This window comes from Symphalangus syndactylus, chromosome 4, assembly GCF_028878055.3.
Source record: "Symphalangus syndactylus isolate Jambi chromosome 4, NHGRI_mSymSyn1-v2.1_pri, whole genome shotgun sequence".
Taxonomy (NCBI): Eukaryota; Metazoa; Chordata; class Mammalia; order Primates; family Hylobatidae; genus Symphalangus; species Symphalangus syndactylus.
In genome coordinates, this window is record NC_072426.2 from 18,026,314 (window position 1) to 18,053,940 (window position 27,627).

At 38.4% G+C, this 27,627-nt stretch overlaps 1 protein-coding gene across 2 annotated transcripts in view; it reads left to right on the top strand.

Moving 5' to 3' along the window:
- Positions 1-7,656: 7,656 nt before the first annotated feature.
- LCA5 (lebercilin LCA5) overlaps positions 7,657-27,627 on the top strand; it is a 57,807-nt gene continuing 37,836 nt past the window's right edge. The window contains exon 1 of one of the 2 annotated variants that reach the window (XM_055274188.2): positions 7,657-11,137. The gene's annotated coding sequence lies outside the window, so the exon portion shown is untranslated. The remainder of the gene's footprint in view (positions 11,138-27,627) is intronic. The other variant, XM_055274187.2, reaches the window with a different exon arrangement.

Here is a 27,627-nt window from a genome sequence, read left to right on the forward strand (position 1 = left end):
TGGGTGCTCTTGGGCAATGCTCAGCTTTACCCAGCACCCCTCTGTCACTGTGAGGAAAAGAAAGGCTTCCCTCAGGTCTACCAGTAGTGTACCTCCCAGCTTCATCTCTGGGTTGTGCTCTTTACCACCCAGCAGCTTCCTGGGGTGGTTCATGCTCCTCTGCTTCTCCTCTAACTCATGGAACCACAAAACTTCAGTGGTCCTTGCCATGTCCTTTAAGGTCATAGAGAACCAGACTGTGGGCAGTCTGGTTCTTATCCTCTTCTCAGACATACTGTCTTTCAGCCTTAGTGACGGTGGTTTTCCTACTCCCATCTTCAGAAATTTCTAGACTAGAAACAGAGAATAGTCTCTATGGATGCCTCATGAACAATGGGAAACTCTCCCAAGAACTGTCTCAAATGCTTTATTCCAATGGCAACACAAAGTTACAAAAGAGTTTCAACTTAGGCTGGGCCCAGTGGCTCACACCTGTGGTCCCAGCACTTTGGGAGGCTGAGGCAGGCGGATCATGAGGTCAGGAGTTCAAGACCAGCCTGGCCAACATGGTGAAACCCCATCTCTACTAAAAATACAAAAAAATTAGCCGGGCATGGTGGTGGCATGCGCCTGTAATCCCAGCTACTCGGGAGGCTGAGGCAGGGAACCCAGGTGGAGGTTGCAGTGAGCTGAGATCATTGCACTCCAGCCTGGTGACAGAGCAAGACTTCGTCTCGAGAAAAAAAAAAAAAAAAAAAAAAAAAAAGAAGAGTTGCTACTTAGCAGGCCTCAGGAAGGGAGATGCCAATCTCCTCTTCTTCAAAGCACCCTATGAATTTCTATGAATTATTTCCTTGGACTTCCTGCTGTCAGCCCCATCCACTCTCTCCTTGGGAGAACAAAAATCCTCTCCAAGAAGCCAAATATGGTTTCTTCCCTTCTTTCCCATACACAGACCTCTCTTAAAGACGGTGAAGTAAAAGTGAAGAGAGGAGTTTCCTAGGGTGATGGTTGCTGGCAGTAAGGTTGGTTATGCACTTTTTAATAAGCTCTGGTGGGAGGTTTTGACTCCTAATTATTTATGGCTCTTTAGAGAATGTTCTCAGCTTTGGGCAGTAGCCACGATTCTGAGGCAGCAGGAAAAACCCCACTGAGCAGGAAGTGGGAGAAGACTGAAGATATTTTCAGGCTTAATCATTTTTACGCCCCTATTTGTATTATCTGGAAAAAAAAAGTTTTCAATTCATCCAAATATTATGATTTTCCTAAATATCTTGGGTAACATCATAGTGTCATAATGTTAGGGTCTACCTGGCTTCTAGTCCCAGTAATTAATTTTGGTGTTATGGATTAGACCAAGGCACGTGAAATTGCTACCCTGTTCCTCCTTCCCTGTTGCCTTGTCCAGATATCATGATTTCAACTCCACTTGTTTCACTTGTACTATTGATTACGTATTTTTTTTTTTAATGTAAAGAAATTTTACATCCCTGGAAAGTCAGTGTTATTTATAAATAGAAGTTTATATGAAAATTCAGAAAATGGAAACATTTTAACTAGAAGCTATTGCTTACCAAGGTTGTATGCAAAAAGTCTGCCCTTTCTTGTTGTTGTTGTTTAAAAAAACAATGACAGCACGTTAGCAAGGTGCTAAGACTACCATCAGGCTTAGGTTTTCTCTTTCCCGAATGCAGAAGGAATTGAAGTCAATGTTATTTAATAATTTCAAGTACCACTAGTATTAAGTGGCCAGCGTTTTGGATGACACAACTTTGTCAATGTTTTACAGTTTTTCATTGTTTTCCCTAGTATTATGCCGGTCCTCCGTGCTTTACTTAGCCTAATAGTTACCTACGTACATGTAGTGAGAGGGAAATGTAAACGACATCTTTTAGTTTCTTTTCTGTTGGAATCTTATTTCTGAAATGATTTTCCTATAATTATGAAGACAAAATTTTCAGGTGCTAAGATCAAAGGTTATTTGAATTTACCAAGGCATAATAATGGTTAAATAAAAAGGGTAAAAACATAAATATGTTAATTCCTCTTTAATAATTCAAGATTTCAGTGATCTGAAAGTACTGGGAAAAGTCACCTGAGTAATAAAGCATGCATCATTTGACTGGATTAAAGTTCAAATCACTGAAAAGCAGCTTATTTTTCATCCGTTACCATGGATACAAAAGGACAGCTGAAGTACGGGCATCTGACATCACAAGCATGCCCAAACAGGCCTGCAGGGGAGCTGCACCAGCGCCACAAAGGACGAAAAGAAAAGCAGGCAGAGAAGGGGAGGAACTCGCAAAGGGAAACAGGTCATTGTTAAGATGATGAGTCAGAAGTTCAGTTGGGAAGATTAAATACAGGGAGACATGAGGCCAGCTGAGAAGCTTGACGACTTCAGCATTTGTTTACATTGACCTTTCAATACCCTTCCTAGCCAGAAATAGAACTAGAGGGAGACCCACCGAGACACTGCATCAGATCAGTTGCTACTCAAGCAGTAGTTTCTGTAGCTTCTTCTATTTTCTCCTTATTTTATGCTTGGGCTTTAATTTTAAAACATTTAAAAGTTTAAACATTTAAAAATAATGTTTTAGACATTTACCTGCCTGGCTCATCTAATGTTAAAAATCATCCCTAAAGTAGCTGAATACTCCAAATAACAGCTTAAAGAATCAAAGGAACAGGTATCTGCTGCACAACAGGAAATGGTAAATACTGAGAAAAATTGCTATTTTAGGTGTTGTTACTCATGAAGAGACACAATTTCTGTTTTGGTTTATTTTTGATTTTTACTAACTTAAATTGTTTCTTATCAAAATGCAGCACATCTATTCTCAGGTTGTTGGGTAGTACATAAAGATCCAGACAGGAATGCTGGATTTGGAGGTGTGCTGGTAAAGGTTTAACCAGTGGCTCTGGGGAAGCTATGATTTGTAGCATTTGCTGGTTTCTGTGGTGTAAATATTTTCACCATGGTTGATTTTGAGCTACCAGGGTGACATCAACTGGCTTGCAAAATTTCTGAAAATGTAACAATTGGCTTTTGCAAGCTGGTACCAGCTGGCTCCAGCACAGCAGTGATTAGGCTCTATTCCAGCTCTGACACCAGCTTGGGGTGGGATTTTTAAGCACCTCACTGGGACTCAGTTTCCTTATCTGATGAAGGGGTTGGAGCTGAGCTTAATCTTTGGTTGTTAAAACTCCATTGGCTTGCTCTAGATGTAAGCCTGTCCAACCCGGTTGATTTTGTCATTGTTGTTCTGTTTTAGGCTTTTGGCAGCCTGAAAAGCCCCCAGAAATAACGCCGCATATCTACAACTATCTGATCTTCGACAAACCTGACAAACACAAGCAATGGGGAAAGGATTCCCTATTTAATAAATGGTGCTGGGATAACTGGCTAGCTATATGTAGAAAGCTGAAACTGGATCTCTTCCTTACACCTTATACAAAAATTAATTCAAGATGGATGGAAGACGTAAATGTGAGACCTAAAACCATAAAAACCCTAGAAGAAAACCTAGGCAATACCATTCAGGACATAGGCATGGGCAAGGACTTCATGTCTAAAACACCAAAAGCAATGGCAACAAAAGCCAAAATTGACAAATGGGATCTAATTAAACTCAAGAGCTTCTGCACAGCAAAAGAAACTACCATCAGAGTGAACAGGCAACCTACAAAATGGGAGAAAATTTTTGCAACCTACTCATCTGACAAAGGGCTAATATCCAGAATCTACAATGAACTCAAACAAATTTACAAGAAAAAAACAAACAACCCCATCAAAAAGTGGACAAAGGACATGAACAGACACTTCTCAAAAGAAGACATTTATGCAGCCAAAAAACACATGAAAAAATGCTCATCATCACTGGCCATCAGAGAAATGCAAATCAAAACCACAATGAGATACCATCTCACACCAGTTAGAATGGCCATCATTAAAAAGTCAGGAAACAACAGGTGCTGGAGAGGATGTGGAGAAATAGGAACAACACTTTTACACTGTTGGTGGGACTGTAAACTAGTTCAACCATTGTGGAAGTCAGTGTGGCGATTTTTCAGGGATCTAGAACTAGAAATACCATTTGACCCAGCCATCCCATTACTGGGTATATACCCAAAGGACTATAAATCATGCTGCTATAAAGACACATGCACACATATGTTTATTGCAGCACTATTCACAATAGCAAAGACTTGGAACCAACCCAGATGTCCAACAACAATAGACTGGATTAAGAAAATGTGGCACATATACACCATGGAATACTATGCAGCCATAAAAAATGATGAGTTCATGTCCTTTGTAGGGACATGGATGAAACCGGAAACCATCATTCTCAGTAAACTATCACAAGGACAAAAAACCAAACACCGCATGTTCTCACTCATAGGTGGGAATTGAACAATGAGAACACATGGACACAGGAAGGGGAACATCACACTCCGGGGACTGTTGTGGGGTGGGGGGAGTGGGGAGGGACAGCATTAGGAGATATACCTAATGCTAAATGACGAGTTAATGGGTGCAGCACACCAATGTGGCACGTGGATACATATGTAACAAGCCTGCACATTGTGTACATGTACCCTAAAACTTAAAGTATAATAATAATAATAATAATAATAATAATAAAGAAGTCTTTTCTACAAAAAAAAAAAAAAGCTTTTACTTGAGAAAGGGTTCTGCTGCAGAAAGTGGGTGGGGGATTAAAGACAACTGATTGATGCCATTTAACAAACCCAGAAACCAAGCTTTAAAAAAGAATGCCTTATCCTGTATTTCACAACTAGTAAGAGGCAGAGCCATGTACGGAATTAAGGTCTCTGGGTTTCCAGACCTGCAATATTTTCCTTTTTGGAGGCTGGCTACCTGGGACCATTACTTTCTATTATATATCTCTGGGTAAATAATCTAATCCTGTGTTGTCCAATAGGTTAGCTACAACCTACATGTGACTACTGAGTACTTGAAATGTAGCTGGCCTGAAATGAAATGTGTTGTAACTGCAAAATATATACTAGGTGTCAAAATCTTAGTACAAAAAAAGGTGAAATATCTCATCGATAACTTTAAAATATTGATTGCAAGTTGAAATAATTTGGATATTATATATTAAATAAAACTAATTTTACTTTTTAAAAACTTATTTTAACGTGACTACTAGAAAATCTAAAATTAAGTGGGTGGTTCACATTCTATTTCTATTAGACAAATCTGATTTATCCTCAGGGTCAGTTTCCTCATCTATATTCTATTTCTCAGGGTTGTTTAAGATCACGAGGTCATCTTCATGAAAGTACTCTGTAGAGTGCCAGGCAAATATAAGACCATACTTCAACACATTTTAATTCTTGTGTGGTCACCAACTGTTAGTTCTCTGTAAGATGGTAAAAGTTTTGTGGAGGATTTTTTTCTTTTGCTGTTGTTTACATGGGTTTTTGGGGGTGGGAGGAGAGGAGGAGATAAAGTAATAGTGTAGGTTGCAAACAAAATCACAAGCACATTCATTCAGTCTCCTCATTTATATTCAGTGAGGAAAAGACACATTAGACTAGAGCCAATTGTTGCCTGACAGGAATAGAGACATTGAGAAGGAGCTTCTCCCTAACTCCCACCTTCCAACCTCTCCCTAAGTGCCCCATTTTGACAGAACCTACCGATAAGCCAACTAGCAAGGGTGTCTGGGAAATGCAGTTTGTTGAGTCCTAGCTCCTGAACCTTAAAGTAGAATATAGAGGCCAGGTGTGGTGGCCCACGCCTGTAATCCCAGCACTTTGGGAGGCCAAGGTGGGTGGATCACCTGAGGTCAAGAGTTTGAGACCAGCCTGATCAACATGGTGAAACCCTGTCTCTACTAAAAATACAAAATTAGCTGGGTGTGGTAGTGCATGCCTGTAATCCCAGCTATCTAGGAGGCTGAGGCAGAATTGCTTGTACCCAGGAGGCAGAGGTTGCATTGCAGTGAGCTGAGATCGCGCCATTGCACTCCAGCCTGGGCAACAAGAGCAAAACTGTCTCAAAAAAAAAAAAAAAAGGTAGGATATAGAAAAGGCAGGCTAGGATCTGAGAAACAAAAGGCGTATAACTGGCACAATTCCAGTTCAACTTTGGCACTGGTGTAAGTGGTGGTACTCGGTGACTTCACGATGGCCACCAGCAGAAGTTGCTGGGTCCTGGAGAGAAGAGGGATAGACTGTTGCCTGGCAGAGCAGTGGTCCTGGTATCTTGCCTAGTGGGATGACCAGTAGAGGTAGGTATGTTTATAAGTATGAGACACTCTCTAGGAAGTCCCGGAAATTATTGGTGGGGAAGTCCTTGGAGGGGAGGGGTACTATAAAGCAGAGGCAGTCAAAAAATAACAAAATTTGGTTAATCTCATCTGTATTTACAGACTGGGGAACTTATAATTACAAGAGTTTTTCTTAAATAAAATGTGAAAACAAGCCCACCAGCCTGATCTATGAACCTATTTGAATGAAATTATTATCATCACTTTTGGGGACATCTATTAGCTTTGTCCAGTATTTCTTCTTCTAGTAACAGCATTCCAGTTTTCCTTTGAAGGATCACCTCACTATTCTGAGCGAACATGAAAGATAAGGTGACTTTATCATATTCTTTCCCCAAGCAAACACTTGGCCACAGTACTTACTAATAGTTCATATTCAAGTGTGGGCAGTCAGAGTTAATACCAAGATTTCTGCTGGACCAATCAGGAAAGAGATATTCTTTTTCCACTGGGGATGCAAGGTAAATAGAATGTAAATCTGGAGCATTGGTGGCCATACCTGGAAGGGAAAGCCTGCCTTAAATAACACCAACACGTAGAAAAGTAGATCCAAGAGACAAAGAGAAGAAACAATTTTAATGACATTGAGCACTTGGATCCAACCATACATAGAGCTAGGTCTACTAGATTTTTCTGTTATACAATCCAATGCATTCTTTTTTAAAGCCATTAAAAAATTGAGGTAAAATTTACGTACAGTGAAAAGCACATATATTTTATATATTTTAATGAATTTTGATAAAGGAAACTTTTTTTTTTTGAGACTGAGTCTCACTCTGCTGCCCAGGCTGGATTGCAGTGGTGTGATCTCAGCTCACTGCAACCTTTGCCTCCCAGGTTCACGCGATTCTCCTGCCTCAGCTTCACGTGTAGGTGGGACTGCAGGCACACACCACCACGTCTGGCTAATTTTGTACTTTTAGTAGAGATGGGGGTCTCACCATGTTGGCCAGACTGGTCTCAAACTCCTCACCTCAAGTGATCTGCCCTCTTTGGCCTACCAAAGTGCTGGGATTACAGGTGTGAGCCACCATGCCCAGCCAGAAACTCTTTAACTACCACGTCAGTCAAAACAGCATATTCACATCACTCCAAAAATAACTTTCAGCCCCTTCCACTTGATCCTACCTCCATCCCCACAGTCAATAACTGTTCTAATTTTTTCCAGTTTAGATGAATTTTGCCTGTTTTTGAATCACTTATTAATGGAAGTATACAGAATATATTCTTTTGTGTCTGACTTCTTTTGCTCAATATTGTCTTTAAAATTCATCCGTGTTAATCAGTAGTTCATTCTATTGATGACCAGCATTATGTTGTAAGTATATACACATTTTTACAAACATCTCAACAGTTTTCTTTCTCCATTAACAAAAAAAAAAACTCGTACATTTCATCAAGTGATCAGAAACTTTATCCTTTAAACAGAGCAATAATCAAAGGCTACTAGCTTTTTGTACTGCAAAAGCAAGTATTAATAACAATCAGATTAGACTACATTTGTTTTCATCAGAGCAGCCCACTTTCTAGGTCTGAAATTATACTGTTTATTTATTTATTAATTTTTATTTTTTTTGAGATGGAGTCTCGCTCTGTTGCCCAGGCTGGAGTGCAGTGGCACGATCTCGGCTCACTGCAACCTCTGCCTCCCGAGTTCACGCCATTCTCCTGCCTCAGCCTCCCGAGTAGCTGGGACTACAGGCGCCCGCCACCACGCCCAGTTAATTTTTTTGTATTTTTAGTAGAGACGGGGTTTTACCGTGTTAGCCAGGATGGTCTTGATCTCCTGACCTGGATCCGCCCGCCTCGGCCTCCCAAAGTACTGGGATTACAGGCATGAGCCACAGCACCTCGCCAATTATACTGTTCTTTACACCCAACTCAACCAATCCATTGGATTTCTCTTAAACATGCAGCATATTAGATACTGTTTCAAATTTAGTGTTATATGCTAAAACCAACTATTTACCTAGAATCTATTAATAAATTTAAAATTTCCAAGCAACATATCAAGAAATTAAAAATTTTTTGAATTTTTGTTATGTATCACATTTCTGTAAATTATATAAAATTGTGACACTGCTTTTCTTTTTTTGTAGAATGGCATGAAATAGAGGACTGAACTTTAGCTAAGAATAATCATACTTATGTGCTTTCCAAGATACTATATATAGCATGTCCCCCTTTTACAAATTATGGTCATTGTAATTTCTCTGTCTACAGTTACAGAGTCTATTTATCTACCTACTACTTTTTTGAAACTTCTAACAAACCATTCAAACTCGACACTAGTTTCCCCAAAGGAAAATGAGAATAATCCTACTAGTAAGCATTTGTAGGAATATTTTAATTACATTATATAATCTATATCATTGCCATATAGCAATAAAGAAGCCAATCAAAGTCCTACAGAAAATGAACATTCAGTTAGCAACGTAGCAAATCTGGAGATATTGCAGTATCAATGGAAGAAGCCCAGGATATTAAAAATAAAACTCCAAAGTGCTTAATGACCATTGCAGAATTTGTTTCATAAATAAAATCTTTAAAAACAAGAGTCTGATTTCTGTTAACTATAATTTCAAGTGGCAGAAATATAAATGTGGTTTTGTTAACTTTGTTTCCTTTATTTCTGAAAAGCAGAATCCTGTGTGGTACTGAAATGTCAAATGGTATCTTAGAAAATTCTAGACCTATCAAAAATAACATATAAAACCATGTAATATCATAAAACTTTTAAAACTGTTTTCTCATATTTTGGGGTAACCTCTTAAAATGGTAATTCAATAAACTAGTTTTTACTTCTGTAAATTTATACATTTTTTGGTCTTTTTTCAAGGTCAAACTGATACTGTTACTATGAATATGAGGGGGTGAATAAAATTGCACACTGTAAGAATCCTGAGACTATGTTACACACAACTAGACAATTTTTTGGATTCTCCCAGCGTTTTAAATATTTTCTTGCTTACTAACAACTTCTTAACCTGTAGGTGAAACACAATGAAGGCACTAAATCCGAAACCACGAAATTTGGAAGTAGACCTAGGCTTGTACTCTGGCATTACTACTTACTACTTTCGTATGTTGTGGTAGATACTTTAACTTCTCTGAATCTGCTTTCTCAAGTATAAACAATGAATAACAATACCTGTCTGGAGTCATGAATGAAGATGGAATGAGATTACACTGCCTGGAGCATTCTGAGTGCTGAATAAATGGTGGTTTCATTCTCAGCTGTCCTTCAGCAATCCTGATTTGACGCTCCCGTGACAGACATTTGTCCACGTAAATACGGCATGTTTTCTGATTCTTCCTAGCAACTTCCTTTATAAGTAATCCACCCACACATTTACGTGTTAATTCTAACAGAGTCCATAATAACCAGTGAGCTATTTTAACAGTGTCAGCAGAGATAGATTAAAGAATCGATGAAAAGTAATTCAGTGCAATTTACGGATTACTCATCTTATTTTCACTAACAGATGACTGCCATCTTGTACAGATATATTTCGCATACAGAAAATTACATTTAATCACAATATTGTTTGGGTGGGTTAGTCTGTAACTTGAAGTAAAATGTATTGACAGGATAAAATGAAAGCTTTGAAAGAGTGCAACGGTGGAAAAACGAGGTTAAGCGAGAAGTAGGAATTACCAATCTTCCATGGTTAGAAGATTCATTAGACGCATTTGCCTTCAAATATTAGATTCTCTACAGAATGTTGGTAAACGCCAGTGAGAAATTAATAGTGAGAACACCAGAGTAGTGTTAAACCACCTTGATAATCAGATGGCTCGGAGCAGTTTAAAGCCCTCACGAAAGAGGACTGTTTTTACCTTCCCTGTCTCCCGCAATTAATGCCATTTTTAAAAGAGAAAATATGTCACACATCAACTCTCAATAGGCTGACATGCTCCTCAATACGTTCCTTAAAAAAAGAAAAAAAACAAAAAACAAACTTGTGCGCAAATATTTCAGATGCCATTCCACCCCAAACCCGTTCCAAAACCTAAAAATCACTTTCAAGCCAAACTCGCGGCTCGTTGGTGATTCACGGCCAGGATCTCGAGGCAGGAAATAGTGCACTCACCCCGCATCCTCCTGAATCAGCCATTTCGGTAAGAAGACCCAGAAGCACTAGCAGTTTATTTGTAATTTGTTTACCATTTAAAAGCAAGTTATTTCCCAAAGGAAATCTAAGCAATTGTACATTAAGCAGTCACCAATTTTACAATTTATATCATGAACCCCGCTTTGCCCACCGCCCGCGTCCCTCTTGGAGCCCACGACGCTCAGCAGTCGAGCCGTCGCACCGCACAGCCCATAGGAACCTGGAGCGCTCCGCGCTTTGCCCCAATTTCCCTACTTGGGGTCTCCGCTACAGCTAGAGCGGTCGGCCAATGGAGGCCTTCTCCCGCACTCGCCGTCCCGCCTTCCAGTTCCACTGAAGCCAATAAAAAGGGCCGTCTGGAGACAGAAGCCAATGGGAGCTCGGGTAGAGTCGTCATGATTGGCTGCGGTCTCTTCGTAGTGTAGTCTAGGCCTCTGCCTCCGTTACCCTGGAGCCCAGGTTACCGCCGCTGCCAGCCAGGAGCCGCGGTCCTCGCCCCCGTCCCATCCCTGTGTTTAAACCTCCCGCATCTCGGCAACCTGGGCACCCGCCCGGCAGCCTCCGCAGGAGCCAGGCACCCGCTCTTTGGCGGCCAGACGCCGAGGCCCCAGCTGGGAGTTCGGTCCTACGAGGGAAGGCAAGGAGGCGGGACGCCGCATCGGCTCTGCGGAAGAGCCGGCGGGTTGGAGGTGGGCTTTGAAGTGGGCGTGGAGACGGCGGGGGAGGTGGAGGTGCGAGGTGAGGCTGGGTTGAAGCGTCGGGGAGCTGGCGAAGAGGCGTTCGTGGATGGGGGCCTGCGGGTGGTTCTTAAACCAGGGAAGATGAAGGGATTAGGGATGGGGGAGGATTTAGGGACCGCGAGGAGAAGGAAGACTTAGGAAAATGAGTAAAGAGCTCTCGGCTCCTGAGAGGGTCCCGAGGAAGGGAGGTTGACCGGCACTGGGGGGTCTGGGAAGTTAGGAGGAGAGGAGCTGGGAAAGGGTATTTGCTTCCCGGGAGCGAGAAGAGAAGGAAGGGAGCAGGCGGATCTAGAGAAGTGGTTATTATTAAAACAAAGAAAACAAAAACCCTGGAGGCCCGTGGAGACTCAAGACTAGAGAGGAGGGGCAGGGCCAAGGGCCAAGACGGAAAAGGAGGCTTTGGTAGCTCTCGGATAATAATAGATGTGTTATTACTAAAACTGTGATTAGAGTGGAAAGCCGTACTTGTCCAGGCTGTGATATTTCTATACGTCCTTCAGGGATGGGATGAGAGGAGTAAAGATGGTTACAAATAAAAGAAAAAAGAAAGTGCCTTTTTGGCACACTCGAGTTGGAGTCGGTACTCAGATACGTGACGTTTACGTTCGATAGACCGTGGGATAGTGTTTAACAGTGAAGAGCCCTGGTCCAGTTCATCTGATATAAACTCCTTTTTTGTTCACTTTGTTCTTTGGAAAGTATACTTGGGCACATACATATTTATTCCCCTCCTTTATCTTCACGTTAAGAACTTGCGTTAGAGATGTCTTTGGAATCAAAAGTCATCATTTAAATTAGTTTTTGGCAGAGGGATATGTTTTTTAGAATGGTAAAACCGATGTTTCCAGTTCTTTACTCATTCCCTCTTTCTTTTGCCTGGTTATTTTAATCTATGTTTTTTCCAGTTCCACATTTAAATTCTGTATTACCGTTTTAAATATTTCACTTTGTGATTTCCTGCATGTTGGCTAGTATGTTTATCCAAATAAGTTATAGGAAATAATAGTTTGTTTTGATTCTCTAAGTTGACAAAGTATCATTTTAAATATCAAAAAGTAGTTTGTGACTTTGGAAAAGAGATTTTTCTTCTTTTGTCAGTCACATCTCTTCCGTTAATCATATTGTGGAACTATAATTCTGTGGGACACAATGGAAGCCCATTAAAATAAAGATGCTACCATTCTCTTGGGTTCTTCTTCTGCCTGTCATTCTTCAACTCTTTTGTGGTATCTCTTCTTCCTCGGCCCTCCATATTTCATTATTGTTTTTCCCAATAATCCAGTCTTCTATCTTCGTTCTTCTATTTTTTACTCTGTGTTCTTGGCTGTCTTCTTCCTCTCCTTTGGCTTACACTATTTGTGTTTTATTAACACTCTCCCAATTTTTTATTTCTGATCTGGAACTTTTGAGTTACTGTCAAACTTTTGTAGCTAATTTTTGGTATTTCCACATAAATTTCCCATCCATAGGCATCCCAAACTCAGTATGTCCAATATTGAACCCATCACCTTTCCCTGCCAAAGCTGTCCTGCTTGAATACCACATTCTCCTCATTTTGCAAGCCCAAAACTTTGGAATTTACTCAAGTTCGTCTCTATTCTCAGACTTCGTATTTAATATCTCACCAAGTGTAGTTTATCTTACTCAATTCTGTACTCTGTATCTCTAGTTATACTACCTTCAAAACACTGTCTGTCAGTGATTATCGAGACCAATTGATATTCTTCCTCCAGCTTTCCTGCCCTCCAGTTCTTAGATTGGAGATGGATCCTTGCAAATGTCAGATCTGATCATATTAACCCTACTGAAGAGCCTTGGTTTCCAACCAACTTATTAATGACATAGAGATTCTTCTTGTGATATTATCTTCCACCCGATCCAGTCCCACTTACTATTACTTTAGCACTACTCCCCAGCCAGTGCCATCCTTTTAAGCTAACATTGTCCATTTGAAATAGAATGTGAGCTATATCCATTTTTTCAGTAGACACACAGTAAAATACAGCTGAAATTTTAATATATTTTTAAACCACATATATCCAAAATATTATTTTAGCATATGTCAATGTAAGAAAGATTATAGAAGAGCTATTTTATGGTCTGTTTTATGTACTAAGTTTTCAAAATTCCACATGTATTTTACACTTGCCGCATATGCCAATTCTGAATAGCTACATTTGAGGTGCTCAGGAGCCGCTGTGTTGGACAGCACAGTTGTAAAGTATTTGCAGTTTGGTGATATGCCATGCTTATCTAATGCCTTTTACTTTTGCAAATGCTGCATCCTCTTATTGAGACAGGGTCGTACTTCACTGTCTTCTTTTTCTAACCTCATTTACCACCCCACTTTTCAAACACACACATGCATGAAATTATAATTGTGCCTAACCTCTGCTAATACCGTAAGACTCAATTTAGGCATTATCTCCTCTAGAAACCTTCTCAAACTAATCTTAGTTCTGAGTTTACTAAGCTTTCTCTGCTTCCTTTTATCATTAGTACTTACAGACTGTCGCATTATTTTTTTTTTCCTCTTCGTTGGGAATTACTTAACGGTAAGGGATCAGTCATATTTTACTCATTTTTGTATCTTCAGCTGCATCTATAATCTAGTGCCTGACACTTCATAGGTGTTCAGTAAATGTCTTGAATGAATGAGTGAATGAACATTTTATGATGTTTTCATTTGACTGACTGAACTTTGGGAATATGTACTGTACTTAAGATGATTTAATTTGATCCATTGCTTAAAATGTTTAAAATAAGCTGATTATGTCTTACATTTCAAGTGTAGTATTTACTGTGATCTGATTGATCATATTTGACCATACTTTAAATCCAAACTTTATTTTTTGTTTTATTTATTTTTTATTTTTAAATAAAAATAGTTTGGTTTTTAAGCAAGATTATGCAGATAAGTAGTAGAATAAGGAAAATGCTTATAAATACGTGGGGACATGTATTAGAAGAGTGGAGAAACTTTACTTCATTTCTCCTTTGTGGAAGAGGAGCAGTAACCAAATGTAGCAATATGGTTTTTACTTTTATCTCATCTTTTTTGCGGGGAGGAGAAATGTCCTTATTTATATCTTTCTCACTTAAGTTTATTTCCATTTTATTTGCCTAGTTGTCTGTTGTGTGAACTCTTGTTGGCAGCAAAGGTAGCCAGTCAGCAATGTTTTATACAAAGAAGCTGAGCACAGGGATATGTCAGGAAATTAACAGTTTGTTGGTTTTACAGTTTTTTTTTCTTAAAACTAAGATGGTTTCTTAGAGTCAGACGAATTAGATATCATTATGATATTTATATACAATGGACTCTACAGCTTAGATTTGTTTTCTGATTCATTTGTAATCGGAGATAAAAGAAACTTCTGGCGCTCGAGGATCTTTAGGTTATCTTCTTTTTTTTTTTGACCTGTTATGTGTAATCTATACTGTTTGAGACTTTTTACTTTTTTTAAGGAGAGTTTACTTTTGGATGAACAATGTCAAGTATTAGATTTGGTAGCTTTCTATTAATTGCTGTAGAGGCATGTTTAGCCAGCTTTAGGAAATAAACAGTTCTTAGGAATTGAAATTGGGCACAAGGCTTATAATTTTCCTTTTTTGCTTTTATCTAGTTAGTTCTTTGATTATCATTGAGAGGGAACTAACGGGATACATACAAGTACCCCTCACTCCTCAGCTCCTCCCTCCCCCCGCAACGAACAGCTGTTAACTGATTCATTCTTGGTTTAAATTAGGTGCAGAACTACACATGGACTATAAATCTTCAGTGTTCTGTTAATCTAAGATCACTTTTTTCTTTTAAGAAAAAGAATAATTATATTTATTCAATAGTATTATGACTACATTAGTCAGAAATTACTGTTTTAACTGCAGGTGAAATTCATTTTGTTTGAAGCCTTATTAGGTTCTCAGTTATTTAAAATTAACCTAGAAAAAAATATTTCAGCTTTACAATGGCAGCGACTCCGAGGAAAACTTTTTGATTTGCTAACTTTTCTCTCTCAGGAATTTTAGAGATTTAAGTAATTCTTATGCAATTATTTTAAAAGAGGGAAGATTTAACATTTTCTTTAAAACCAAAAGGAAAATTTTATAAAATGGAACTTAATATTCTATTTGAAATAACATTATAGTCATTCATTTCACAAATAATGAATGGTGGGTGGTGTGTTTACTATGGTGAACGAAACAGACAAGAGTTCTGTCTCACAGGTCTTATATTTAGTAGGAGAAGTAAGGCAATAAATGTAAGATTATTTCCAGTAGTAACAAGGTCTGTGAAGAAAATAAAGCAGAGTAATAGGATAGAGTGACTGGGCACACTTTAATAGAAAATTGTCAGGGGAGCCATTTTTGAGAAGGTGACATTTGTGCTGAGAACAGGAAGAAGAGAAGGAACCACTTTTGTGAAGTTCTAGTTAGTGCAGCAAGTACTAAGGCTGTTGGCAAAAATCTTATATGTTGAAGGCACAGAAGAAGGCTAGCTTGCCTGAAAAAGGAGATTTGAGAGGAAGAGTGATGTAAGGATAGAGAAGTAGACAGAAGGGCTAGACCTTGTATAAGTTTGCAGGCCTGGTTAAGGACTCTGACGGCCATAGGAGACCATTGAAGTACATTAAGCAGGAGAGCAGTACTGGTCTGATTTCTGTTTTAAGTTGCTTTTTCTCACTGTCATGTGAAAAACTGATGTGAGGCAAGGATGAAAGCGGAATATCAGTTAAGAGGTTATTGCAGAAGTCCTACAGAGAAAACATGGATGTGGACTAGACTCACATGACTTAGACTAGACCAGTAGCACTGTGGACGGTAGGAAATGGTCAGATCTGGAATGTAGTATGGAGATTAAAGTGTCTGGTTTTACAGATGGTTTGGATGAGAGATGTAGGAAGAAGGAATCCAGGACGATCTTTAGATTTGTGTCATGAGTAATTCAGTGGATGGATTTACCATTTAATGAGATCGGAAACATAGGAAAGAGTTCAGGTGGAAAAGGAACGATAATGATTTCAGTTTTGGACATGTCCATTTGAAATGATTTTTAGATATCCAAATAGAATTGTCAAGTAGGAAGGTGAATATATGAATGTGGAAGCCAGGGTAAATGAAGTCTAGATGAGATCACCTAAGGAGAGTGTAGATAACATGTGCTGCCCTGTGTATTCCAACATTTAGAGATCAGGAAGAGGAAGCAGATTCAACAAAGGAGACTGACAGGAGACAGCCAGCGAGGCAGTAAGCAAACCGGGAAAATAGATCACTATGGAAAAGCAAGTAAGAAAAGAGAGTTTTTAGGAGGGAAGGAATGGTTGGTTATGTCAAACACTACTGTGAGGTTAAGGACCAGTAGGGCAGAAAATTGGCTGATGGTGGGAGGAGATGTACAAAACAAAAAATAAGAAACTTGGCTGATGGATTTAGGAAGGTGAATGTCATTGGTGAGCTTGACAAAAGCTGTTTCAGTGGAGTGGTGGGGATGAAAACCTAACTAGTGTGGGTTCAAAAGGAAATGGTTGGAAAAGAAGTGGTGATAGCATTCTAGATTAAAGATTACTCTTCAAACAATTATTGGAAAATTGGAGTGGAGAAATTGAGTTGTAGATGCAACAGAACATGGAATCAAGCATCAGCTTCATTAGCACCTCTTTGTTGATAGGAATGATCCTGTGGAGAGGGCACAATTGCAGAAGCACAATCCTTGACATTGAGAGGTAGTATGGGAAAGAAGATGAGTAAAAGGTTTAGCTTTAAAAAGGAGCAGAAATGCTTCTTCAGTTTTAGCAGAGTTGAGAGGGCAAAGAGGATGGGATAGATACAGGTGGAGGTGGCTTCAAAGATGAGGTAGTTATCTGATTGTTATTGAAATATTGAGTAGGTCACTCAACTAAGAGTCAGAAAACTTACAGTCTGTTTCAAGTTTTACTAATGAGCTTTCTGATCTTAGACCAGTTGTGAACTTGGGTAAGTCTGGGCCTCAGTTTCCTAAATCTTTGCAAAGGAAAGACTTGATTTCCTAGGGTCCTGTCCAGTGATAAATTGTTAGGTAATCTTGTTAAGCTATAGTAGTTTTTGTTGCTTTATACTTTATAAGAAAACTTAATAATTACTTCCTTTACCTCATGTTTATCTGTTTCTTTTTTTTGTTCTAATTTTTTATGTCTTTTCTTTTTTATTTAACTTATATTCTATGTGCCTGTTTGCTTATTTGAGCTATTTTTCTGAAACGCTATTAGCCAGGCAGCTACAAGTTTCTACAAGGACTAAGGACTAATTTTTTACAAGTGAATTTTCACGTGTCTAAGTTTCCATTTTCTAGGAAAGCTAAGTTATTTGGGTTGTTATATTTCCTAAGGATGTACTGGCTTATTAAATGCAATGATGAATTGTGAGATGATGTAAGTATTACGCATAGGTTAGAAAAACCCACCTTATTTCAAAATAGAACCTAAGTAATCAGAAGTTTAGCAAAGAAAAGAATATATTCTTTGTTTTGTTTTGTTTTTCTTTCTTAAACTTTTATTTTAAGTTCAGGGGTACATGTGCAGATTTGTTACATAGGTAATTTTGTGTCATGGGGGTTTGTTGTGCGGATTATTTCATCACCCAGGTATTAAGCCCAGTACCTATTTGTTATTTTTCCTGATCTCCTCCCTCCTCCCACCCTTCACCCTTTAATAGTCCCTAGTGTGTGTCATTCCTCTCTATATGTCCACGTGTTCTCATAATTTAGCTCCCACTTATAATGGCATAATGGCATTTGGTTTTCTGTTGCTTTGTTAGTTTGCTAAGGATAATCTTTCTTAAACATGAGTTAGCACAAACCATTTCAAATATTCTTCACAGATTTAGAGACATCCCTCAAAACCTGGGTTAGAAATAAATGAATTAACCAATTATTTCTTTATATATATATATTTTTATTATACTTTAAGTTCTAGGGTACATGTGCACAATGTGCAGGTTTGTTACATATGTATCCATGTGCCATGTTGGTGTGCTGCACCCATTAACTCGTCATTTAGTATTAGGTATATCTCCTAATGCTATCCCTCCCCTCTCCCCCCACCCCACAACAGGCCCTGGTGTGTGATGTTCCCCTTCCTGTGTCCAAGTATTCTCATTGTTCAATCCCCACCTATGAGTGAGAACATGCGGTGTTTGGTTTTTTTGTCCTTGCAATAGTTTGCTGAGAATGATGGTTTCAAGCTTCATCCATGTCCCTACAAAGGACATGAACTCATCCTTTTTTATGGCAGCATAGTATTCCATGGTGTATATGTGCTACATTTTCTTAATCCAGTCTATCATTGTTGGACATTTGGGTTGGTTCCAAGTCTTTGCTATTGTGAATAGTGCCACAATAAACATACGTGTGCGTGTGTCTTTATAGCAGCATGATTTATATTCTATGGGGTTACCATCTTCCTGGATGTTGCCTAAGTCTTACACCCCTTATAAGGTTACCCTTATAAGGATACCTTATAAGGCTGATGGATTACCCCATCCCCTTCCTCGCTTAAATTTCGATTTCCCAATAACTAAACTTTCTTCCCTTTTATTGGCTGACCCCTCCTCTACATTCTGTTCGCTTATTGTGACGCTCTAGGTGCATGAGCCCTGCGGTTTGTTACATTTGCAGGCTGGCAGCCAGTCCTTAGATTTATCATGCCTTGAAAGTGGACCATTTAAAATGTTTTCTCACTAATTCTCTCCTCTTTTCTATTTACTTTCTTTGGTTGCATTTTTATTTAAACCTTTCTGGTCCCTGAATTGCTTTAGAAGTTGTTAACTTTTTTCTTTCTTGGAGAGTGAGTTTAATTTGGTTTCTAATAGTAGCAGGTTATTTTGCTAGTAAGTTATGGGCATTTGCTTATTAATAGCCGTTTTAATTAATCTCTGTGCTAGTCCCCTCACACAAGGGATAATACAACATCCCACTGCTGTTAAGACTCCTACCACAATTATGAGAGATGTAAGGATTGAAGCTACCATGCCTTTCTATTTTTTAAACCAACCTTCTAGCCAACCCGTAAATGGGTTATTAATTCCAGCGTTTTCTGCCAGTTTGTTGGCTAGAGTTGTTAGTCCTTGTAAAGTTTTCGTGATGGTTACATTTGGGGCAGTATTGTTAGGAATGAAAGTACAACATTTCCCACCCAGCATAACACATATTCCCCCCTTTTTTGCTAGTGTTATGTCTAGTGCAAGCCTGTTTTCCCAGGCCATTTGGCTGATGGCATTTAACTGGCTAGCTACCCCCTTTGAGGGCGTCTGAGTATAATTGATGAATCTTTGTTGATTATAATAGATGTAGTTAATCTAATCCACATTCTTATTAATAGTTGACCACAAGAAGAGTGCTGACTTAAACCTAGCAGGTATTTGGTTTCGGGCCTTAAGTTCATTAGGCATCTCCCTAGGGACTCCTATTGGGTTAACATGTATATTGGGATTAAAAGAATTTGTTACATCTTTTCGGTTTTGGTGGCCATGTGTATTTTTGGGTATCTTATGGAATGCCAGGGAGAGGGGAATGGCCAATTGGACTAAAGCACAAGTCCCCATCCGATCGGATGGTAACAGGTTACGGAGGTTCCTTTTCCCACAATACCACATGACGTTAGCACTGGGTATGTGGAGAGCTGAGTGATTGCCATTGCCTTACCGCTGATGTTTAGGATGTGGGTACAAGTTGAAAATTCTCCCATGGGCTTATTGAACTCTGCCGCCTGCCTAGAGAAACAAGAGGAGTGGTTTATATTCCCTATAGAGAACGATGGAATTGCTCTGGGATTTGACCTCCACAATGCAGGAAAGAGCAATGACAGACTTTTGTAAGTTTCATTTTCCTATGCATCCTTGTTCTGGTATAGAGCCAACATGCAACGCATTCCATCAGGATTGATATTTTATCCTAGAGGAAATGGAACCACCTTTGCCTGAGGTTGTTTCGCAGCACACTGGTAGCAGTTACTCTTGTTGAGGGCTTGTACCGAAAATTTGACCCATTCGACCCAGGCATTCACATCCCTGTACCCTGTCTCAATTTCTAAGGTTTGCCTTAAATTCTTTACCTCAATTATTTTTACCCTTTTGGGGTTATTATTTGGTGGACTAAAGTGTTTATTAGGGTTGGGAGTTGGAGTAGTCCCGGGCAAATGGGAGGTTGAGTTTTTGATTTTTGAGAACGAATTGCCCTAGGGGGTCTTTCCCAGTGATGTCTGCTCTTAACCCATATACCCAAGACGCTTCCTTTGGTTCTTGGTTTAGAATGGCTGGATTGTTAATGGTGATGAGTGTAGGATTGCATTTTAAATTCTGGCAGTTATTTGGTGGGGAGCCCTTGGACAGATGTAGTTTATTCTTTAAGGGTCTCCAGCTCAGAGTTACCCGCCCCGTGTTTATTGTCCAACCCTGAAATTGAGTAGTTTACCATACATCATCCCAGCTGGGGTAGAGTCATGTGCTACTGTAACCTGTATCATGTTCAGGGCAAAGATACTTATTTACCTGTGAGAGCTGTCTCTGATTTTTCAAATTCCCACAAGATAAGACTGGGCAGGTATTAAATCTTATAGTTTGTGTTGCTACCATCTTGGTCACATTGATACCAACTTGATTGGGTAGGGAGGAGTTCCTGCCAGTTTCCATTTTGACGTTCTGCTTTTTGTATAGTAGCCCATTTTAGCCATATTAACTTCCAGAAATGGGGCCAGCCTGTGTTTTATTTTTAGATTTTTTTTTAGAGTTAACTTTAAGGGTTCCTGAGGTGACCCATGCACTTATTTTTTTTTTTTTTTGAGACTGTTGTTTTCCCCTCCCTTCTGGGGTCTGTTTTACCAGTCCCTTGATGAGAGTACAGTGAATCTGCTGCTGTTCAGCTGTTTGCATGGCTGTTTCAGTGGTTAGGAGCACTTGAGGGTCCTTCCCAGCTTGGGTGGAGTTTGTCTTCTTTCCAAGTTTTAATCAGCATCAAATCACCAGGCTAGAAGTGGAAATCATGAGGCTGGAAGCGGTGAACAGCAAACTTAAGAGGCGGAGTTTGAGTTAGAAGTCCTTTTAACCTAAGGGATGACAGGGTGGAGGATATGGCCAGTTTATAATTTCTTAAGAATTGATCCTTGGTTTCCATAGTAGGGAGATTTGTAGCTCTGCCAAAATATAGGAGCCCATATAATAACTTGTAGGGGGACAATCCCAAGTTTTTTCCTGGGGCTGTTCTAATCCTAAGGAGTGCTATTGGGAGACATTTGGTTCCGGGCATTTTAGTTTTTAAGATTAGTTTGGTGATAGCTTTTTCAGAGTTTGATTTATTCTTTTTATCTTTCCAGAGGAAGGGGGATGCCAAGGGGTGTGATAATTCCATTTAATTTGTAAACTTTCCATAATTCCCTTTAACACCCTTGAGGTAAAGCGGCTCCCGTTGTCTGAATTAATATTTTTCACCAAGCCAAATCTAGGTAAAATTTGTTTTTTTGTTTTGTTTTTTGAGACGGAGTCTCGCTCTGTCACCCAGGCTGGAGTGCAGTGGTGCGATCTGGGCTCACTGCAACCTCTGCTGCCTGGGTTCACGCCATTCTCCTACCTCAGCCTCCCAAGTAGCTGGGACTACAGGTGCCTGCCACCTTGCCCGGCTAACTTTTAGTATTTTTAGTAGAGACGGGGTTTCACCGTGTTAGCCAGGATGGTCTCCATCTCCTGACCTTGTGATCCACCCGCGTCGGCCTCCCAAAATGCTGGGATTACAGGCATGAGCCACCGCGCCCAGCCATAAAATTTGTTTTAATGTTATTTTGACCACATTCCTGGCAGTGGCTATTAGGAAGGGGAAAGGCTTCCACCCTGCCTGAAAGGTGATTTATGATTACCAGTAAATACTTTAGTTTTCCTGCTTTGGGCATTTCTGTGAAATTTACTTGAATGCTTTGAAATGGTCTTAGTTTGGGAGGCCTTCCTCCTGTGGCCTGTTTTCTGATCACCTTTTTGTTTACCCTTTGACAAGTTACACAACTTCCACATACTTGTTTAGTGAGGGTATAAATCCCTATACACCCATAATTCCTAAGTATTGCATCACATAGAGCCTGGGGTCCCCAGTGACTCCCTTTGTGTAATACAGACATTAGTTCTTTTATTAGAGGTTTACTCACACTAGCTTTCCCACACTGTCCACCATTATCTTGGCTGTCTGCTCCGGCTTGTGGCTCCTGCCGCCCCCACACCAGCAGCTGCACTCCCTGACCTGCAAGGTCAGTTCTTAGTTACAAAGTTAACTTTCAAGAGGCCTTGCCCTACTAGGTCCTCCGGATCTAATCCGGACTGTTTTTTCATTTGATCTCTGAGCCTCTGCAGAATGCAGAGGGAATTTCCTCTTTTTCTTGTTGAATTTCGAATGCCTTTGAGACATTTTGTGTCCTAGGAGTGGACTCTTTGATCCCTTTAATTATTAGTTTCCTGAGGTCCTGCATTTGGGCCCAGTCCCTGGGATTGTGATTATTCCAGTTGGGATTGACATTTGGAAATTTTTGTTTGGCTGGCAAGACTTTTTGCCTGGGAGGGTGTTGCCTCTCCCAGATGGCTGTGACCACTTTCCTAATTCTCCTTTCTTCTCCTGTGAACAGGATATTTATGATAGACATTGTTTTAGCCCAGGTGTAAAAGATGGGTCCTAGGAATTGGTCCAGCTGGTCTGCTAAAACGAGGGGATTTCCTAGGAGTGGTTTCATTTCCTTTTTTTTTTTCTCTTTTTTTTAAGTATAAATGATCAACCAGAAATTATCTTCAGAGAAATAAAACCAGAAGTATGTAAATAAAAAGCCCAAGATAAAGAAACAGAAAAGCTGACACTATATGAAGCAGAGGTAATTCTTGGATCACAAGAGACTTTAAGCAGAAAATGTTTATGTAGTATTCTCAGAGAAAAAAATATATTACCTCAGTAATGCGAGAAGAGAATAATTATTTTAAAAATCGGAACAAGAAAAAGTTCTTGGAAATGAAGATATTGGCACAGTTTTTTAAATGATGGTTTAGAAGATAAATTGAAAAAACTCTGAAAATAGAAGAAAAAAGTAGGCTTATTATTTAACTAGGAGAAATTTCAAAAAGAAAATGGAAAAAAAGGTTAATTATCTGAAGAACAATATAAGAAAATCTCTGGTGCTTAAAGATACAGATTTCCAGATTGAAAGGAAGAGGGGGAGAAAGGGTCCCAACACAACGAAAAAGGCTCACTGGTATTCATGTGCTTGTGAAATTTCAGTATAACAAGGAGGAAAGCCCTAAAGGCACCTAGGGAGCGAAAAAAGGAAAAAGATAACCTATAAAGGAATGAGAATCTGTTTTAGCATAACTGGAGTGTAAATTCCCTAAGGGCAGGGACTTTCTGTTCATTACTGCTACATAGAGCTCAAGAAATATATTTTGAATAAAAGAGTGACTGTAACATATGTGTCACAAACAATGCTGATATATTTTTAACAAAAGAATGATTATAACATGTCTCACAAACAATGCTGAGGGTTTAAGACAGTGAAGCAGTGTCTTCAAAGTTATGAGAGAAAATAACCTAGAATTTGGAATGTATGAAAAGTAACAAGTGTGAGGTAAAATAACGACATTCTCAGGCATGCGAGGACTTAGAACATTTACTTCCTAAACCGTAAACGCTTTCTGAAGAAGTTATGTAAGGATGTGGACCAGTAAAATGATGATGGAAATTAATAAAGGTGACATGGTCTAAATGAAATAGTGCACTAACTCAGGAATTCAATAAAAGTAATTCCAGAATGACAGCAGTACCAGTCTAGAAAGTAGTTGGTTTAAATTAGAATAGGAAATTCAAGGAAAATGTCTTTAGGAGGAAGAATGGAATGGACTTCAGGCTATTGGTAGATTAAGAAGCTGGTAGATATTAGTGATATAAGAAACGTTTTTTCCACTTAATAGGAAAAAAAGACAATTAGGAATTCTAAGAGAAAAACCATGCATAACCAACATGTAGTTGCATGTTGCAACCATATAAGGTGAAGGGTGAGTTAAATCCTCATCTTTCATAGTCTAAAATTGCTAACTCAAGATATAGCATACACATAAAGGTATAAGCCATTAAAATGGTTGTTTCAAGGAGCAGGACTTGGGTCATGGAGCATTGGATATTTCCTTTATTTATTTTTATGATACTATGTGGATATATTTGAGGGGGGGCAAGGAGAGAACACTGTATTCTTCCCCTTTGCCATAGAAAGTTGGTGGGCCCCTCGGATTTAGATGGGATAGGGAGGTCATAGGAAGCTGCTTCTGCTATGCAAATGTAAACAGAAATAATTTTCATCTTTACCATATAACCAACTTTTAATTTTATTATTGGAATTTAAACTGAAAGTTGTTGACAAAGAACATCAGTTATAATTTACTGAGCATCTCATATGTGTTTGAATTGCTAATATAATTGTTGATATTTACCAAGTTCTTACTGTGTAATAGTTATTGAATTATCCCATTTAATCCTCACAAGAATTCTCTAAAGTAGTTACTAGTAGTATTACCATTTTATGTTTAAAAAAATTAGACTTACATTGAGAGGTAAACTCTCCAGATTTACATACTAATGAGTGCTAGAGCCACTTACTTGCTGTTATCATTATCCTTTTTTTCTAGACAATTTTTTTCGTGTGTAAATATTTTTTCACATTATTGCAGAGTGAAAGATTCAGGCTGATTTATGTATATTTTTAATATTAGTATTTGCCATAGGAATTGTTGATTTTAGATACAGTAGCTAATTTTGATAGAGACTGTGATTGCTGGACACTCACATCAGAAATAAAATCAAAAAGTGTTTTATTTTTTGCTTTTTAAAATATTTCTTCTAAAGAAAATATCAAACAAGTACAGAATTGGAAATATTAGAATAATGAATTCAAAAGTCTTCAATCAGTTTACATAATCATCAACTCACAGTCAATTTTGTATAATCTCTACCCTTACCCATTTTCCTTTGGGTTATTTTGAAGCGAACCCCGGACAATTTTATTTATAAATATTTGAACATATATCTCTAAAAGATAAAGATTCTTTAAAAAAAAAAGACAGTATCAATGTCTCACCTAAAACAATATAATTCCTTAATATTAAATATGTGGTCAGGGCTGGGCGTGGTGGCGCACGCCTGTAGTTCTGGCTACTTAGGAGGTGGGAGGATTGCCTGAGCCCAGGAGTTGAAGGTTGCAGTAAGCCATGATCATGCCACTGCACTCCCGTTGAGGCAACAGAGCAAAACCCTGTCTCTAATAACAATAAATAGTGTTTAAATTTTCTTGATTATAATTTTTTAATACAATTTATTGTAATCAGGAGTGAAATACTGTCCATGGATTACACTTGGTGGTTGTTTCTTAAGACTTTCTTATTATATAAATACCCTCTTCTCTCTTCTCTGTTGTTCTGCTTGCAATTTGTTCATTAAAGAATCTGGTTTTTCCTGTAGAGTTTGCTACAGTCTGGATTTTTTCCGATTGCTTCTTTGTACCTCGATCTCTCTCATACTTTCAGTGTCATTTACATTTAGAGGCTTCAGTAGATTCAGATTTAGTTTTTGTGGGGAGGAGGGGAGATTACTTCAGAGGTATTATTGTGTCCTATCAGAGACATGGTGTCTGGCTGTTACTTTTCTGTAGCGATACAGCCATTTATGATCATTATATAGCTTCATTATTTCATTAGGAGTTGTGAAATGTCACTCATCTAATTCTGTCATTTTAATATTTTATTTTTTATTTGTTAACTAGAATAATTCCATAAAGAAATACTTCCCTTTCATGTAATATTTTGTTATTTTCAGATAATAGCTTTTTAAGAGTATAGGCAAGATGCATGTGTGTTTTTTTATGTATATAAATTTTTAAATTAAATGAGATGGTTTCCTAGAATCTTCCAAAGGTGAATAATTAGGTTTTTGTAAAATATATCATATGAACTCAAGGATTTAAACACTTTTGATATGTTTAAATCGTTTGCTGATATAATTCGTATTGATGACAAATTTGCCTTGTCTTTGGCAAGTAGTTCCTTGAAGTTGGCTCCTGAGTCCAGTTGACTGACACTCCATCAGTAGTGTCTGATAGCTTCCTTGCTTTCTAGGATGACCAGATTGCTATATTCTTAGATTTATTTTGTGTGTTTCCTCCCTCAGAAATGGAATCAGGTATTTCACAAGGAACTTTAGGTTCTTTCAATGGGAAGGGGCATATAGACACTACATCTGGGTTCTAGGAATGTTCCTAGTTTTTTCCTTGTTTCTGGGATTTTTCAGTGGACAAAGTGAAGAAGTTTTTTTAAAATAAATAAAAGCCATCATAAATTCATACTGACACTCATAATTCAAATTTTGAGTGTCAAAGTTTTAAAACTCACATTAGTTTATATTTACTTCTTCCATGTTGAAAATTCTAGTGCCCAGCTGCACCAATAATAATTACTCATTTGTTTTATTTCACAGTACATGTGTATAAGTCTGAGAATAAAATATCTGAGTAGCAAAATATGATTATTGGAATGGCTTTAAAAATTTTTTTGCATTTTTTTTTGGTCATTATGTCTCACTAGGAATATAAAGTCAAGTTACTGTGTTTTAAAGTTATTCGAACTGGTTAATTCGTGTGGTTTTACCACCAACCATGTATGTAGATTGATTTATCTAATTTTATTTTGATTTATGGGAATTGCTTTTCAAAAATCTCATTTCTAAAAATTATAATTTCCAATGTTAAATCTACAAAAATTATATACAAAGAAGACTAGCTTCTATCCCTTTCCCTAAACTCTGCTTCCTTCCTTCCCCTGTAGCAGTGTTGTTTAGTAAGCTAACTACCAGCACGTGGCTTCTTAAATTAAAATTAATTAAAATTAAATAAAATTAAAAATTAGTTCTTCAGTGACACCAGCAACATCTCAAGTGCTTGATAGTCACATGTGGCCAGCCACCATCTTGAACAGCACAGATTATAGAACATTTCCATCCTGGCAGAAAGTTCTGTTGGACAGCCGTACCCTGGCGAACCCATTTTATTTTTCTTAATTATTTGATTTCTCCTTCTACTTAAATATATAAAAATTACATATGTTACCCTTCTTCCTTGATAAATGGTAGCATACTACATGCTTTTTTCCCTCTTTCTTTTCTCTGTATATCCTCTGTATTCTCTGTATATCTTTTCTCTGTATATCTGGCATAAAATATTATGCCAGTAATAATGCTACAATAAATAGTGCTGCCTTGTGCATGTCCTTTCATGTGTTATTACTAGAAGAACAATACTTTTAATACTAATTTCATCAATGAGATTTTTGTTTCTTCTAAATTGGATTATTAAAGTAATCCAATTTTGTTGTGTTAGAAAACCAGAATATGTTAATGGAGAGAGAAAATTATCTAAAATCCATGTTGTCAAGCAGGCACTGTTTTGGTGTTCTTGTATT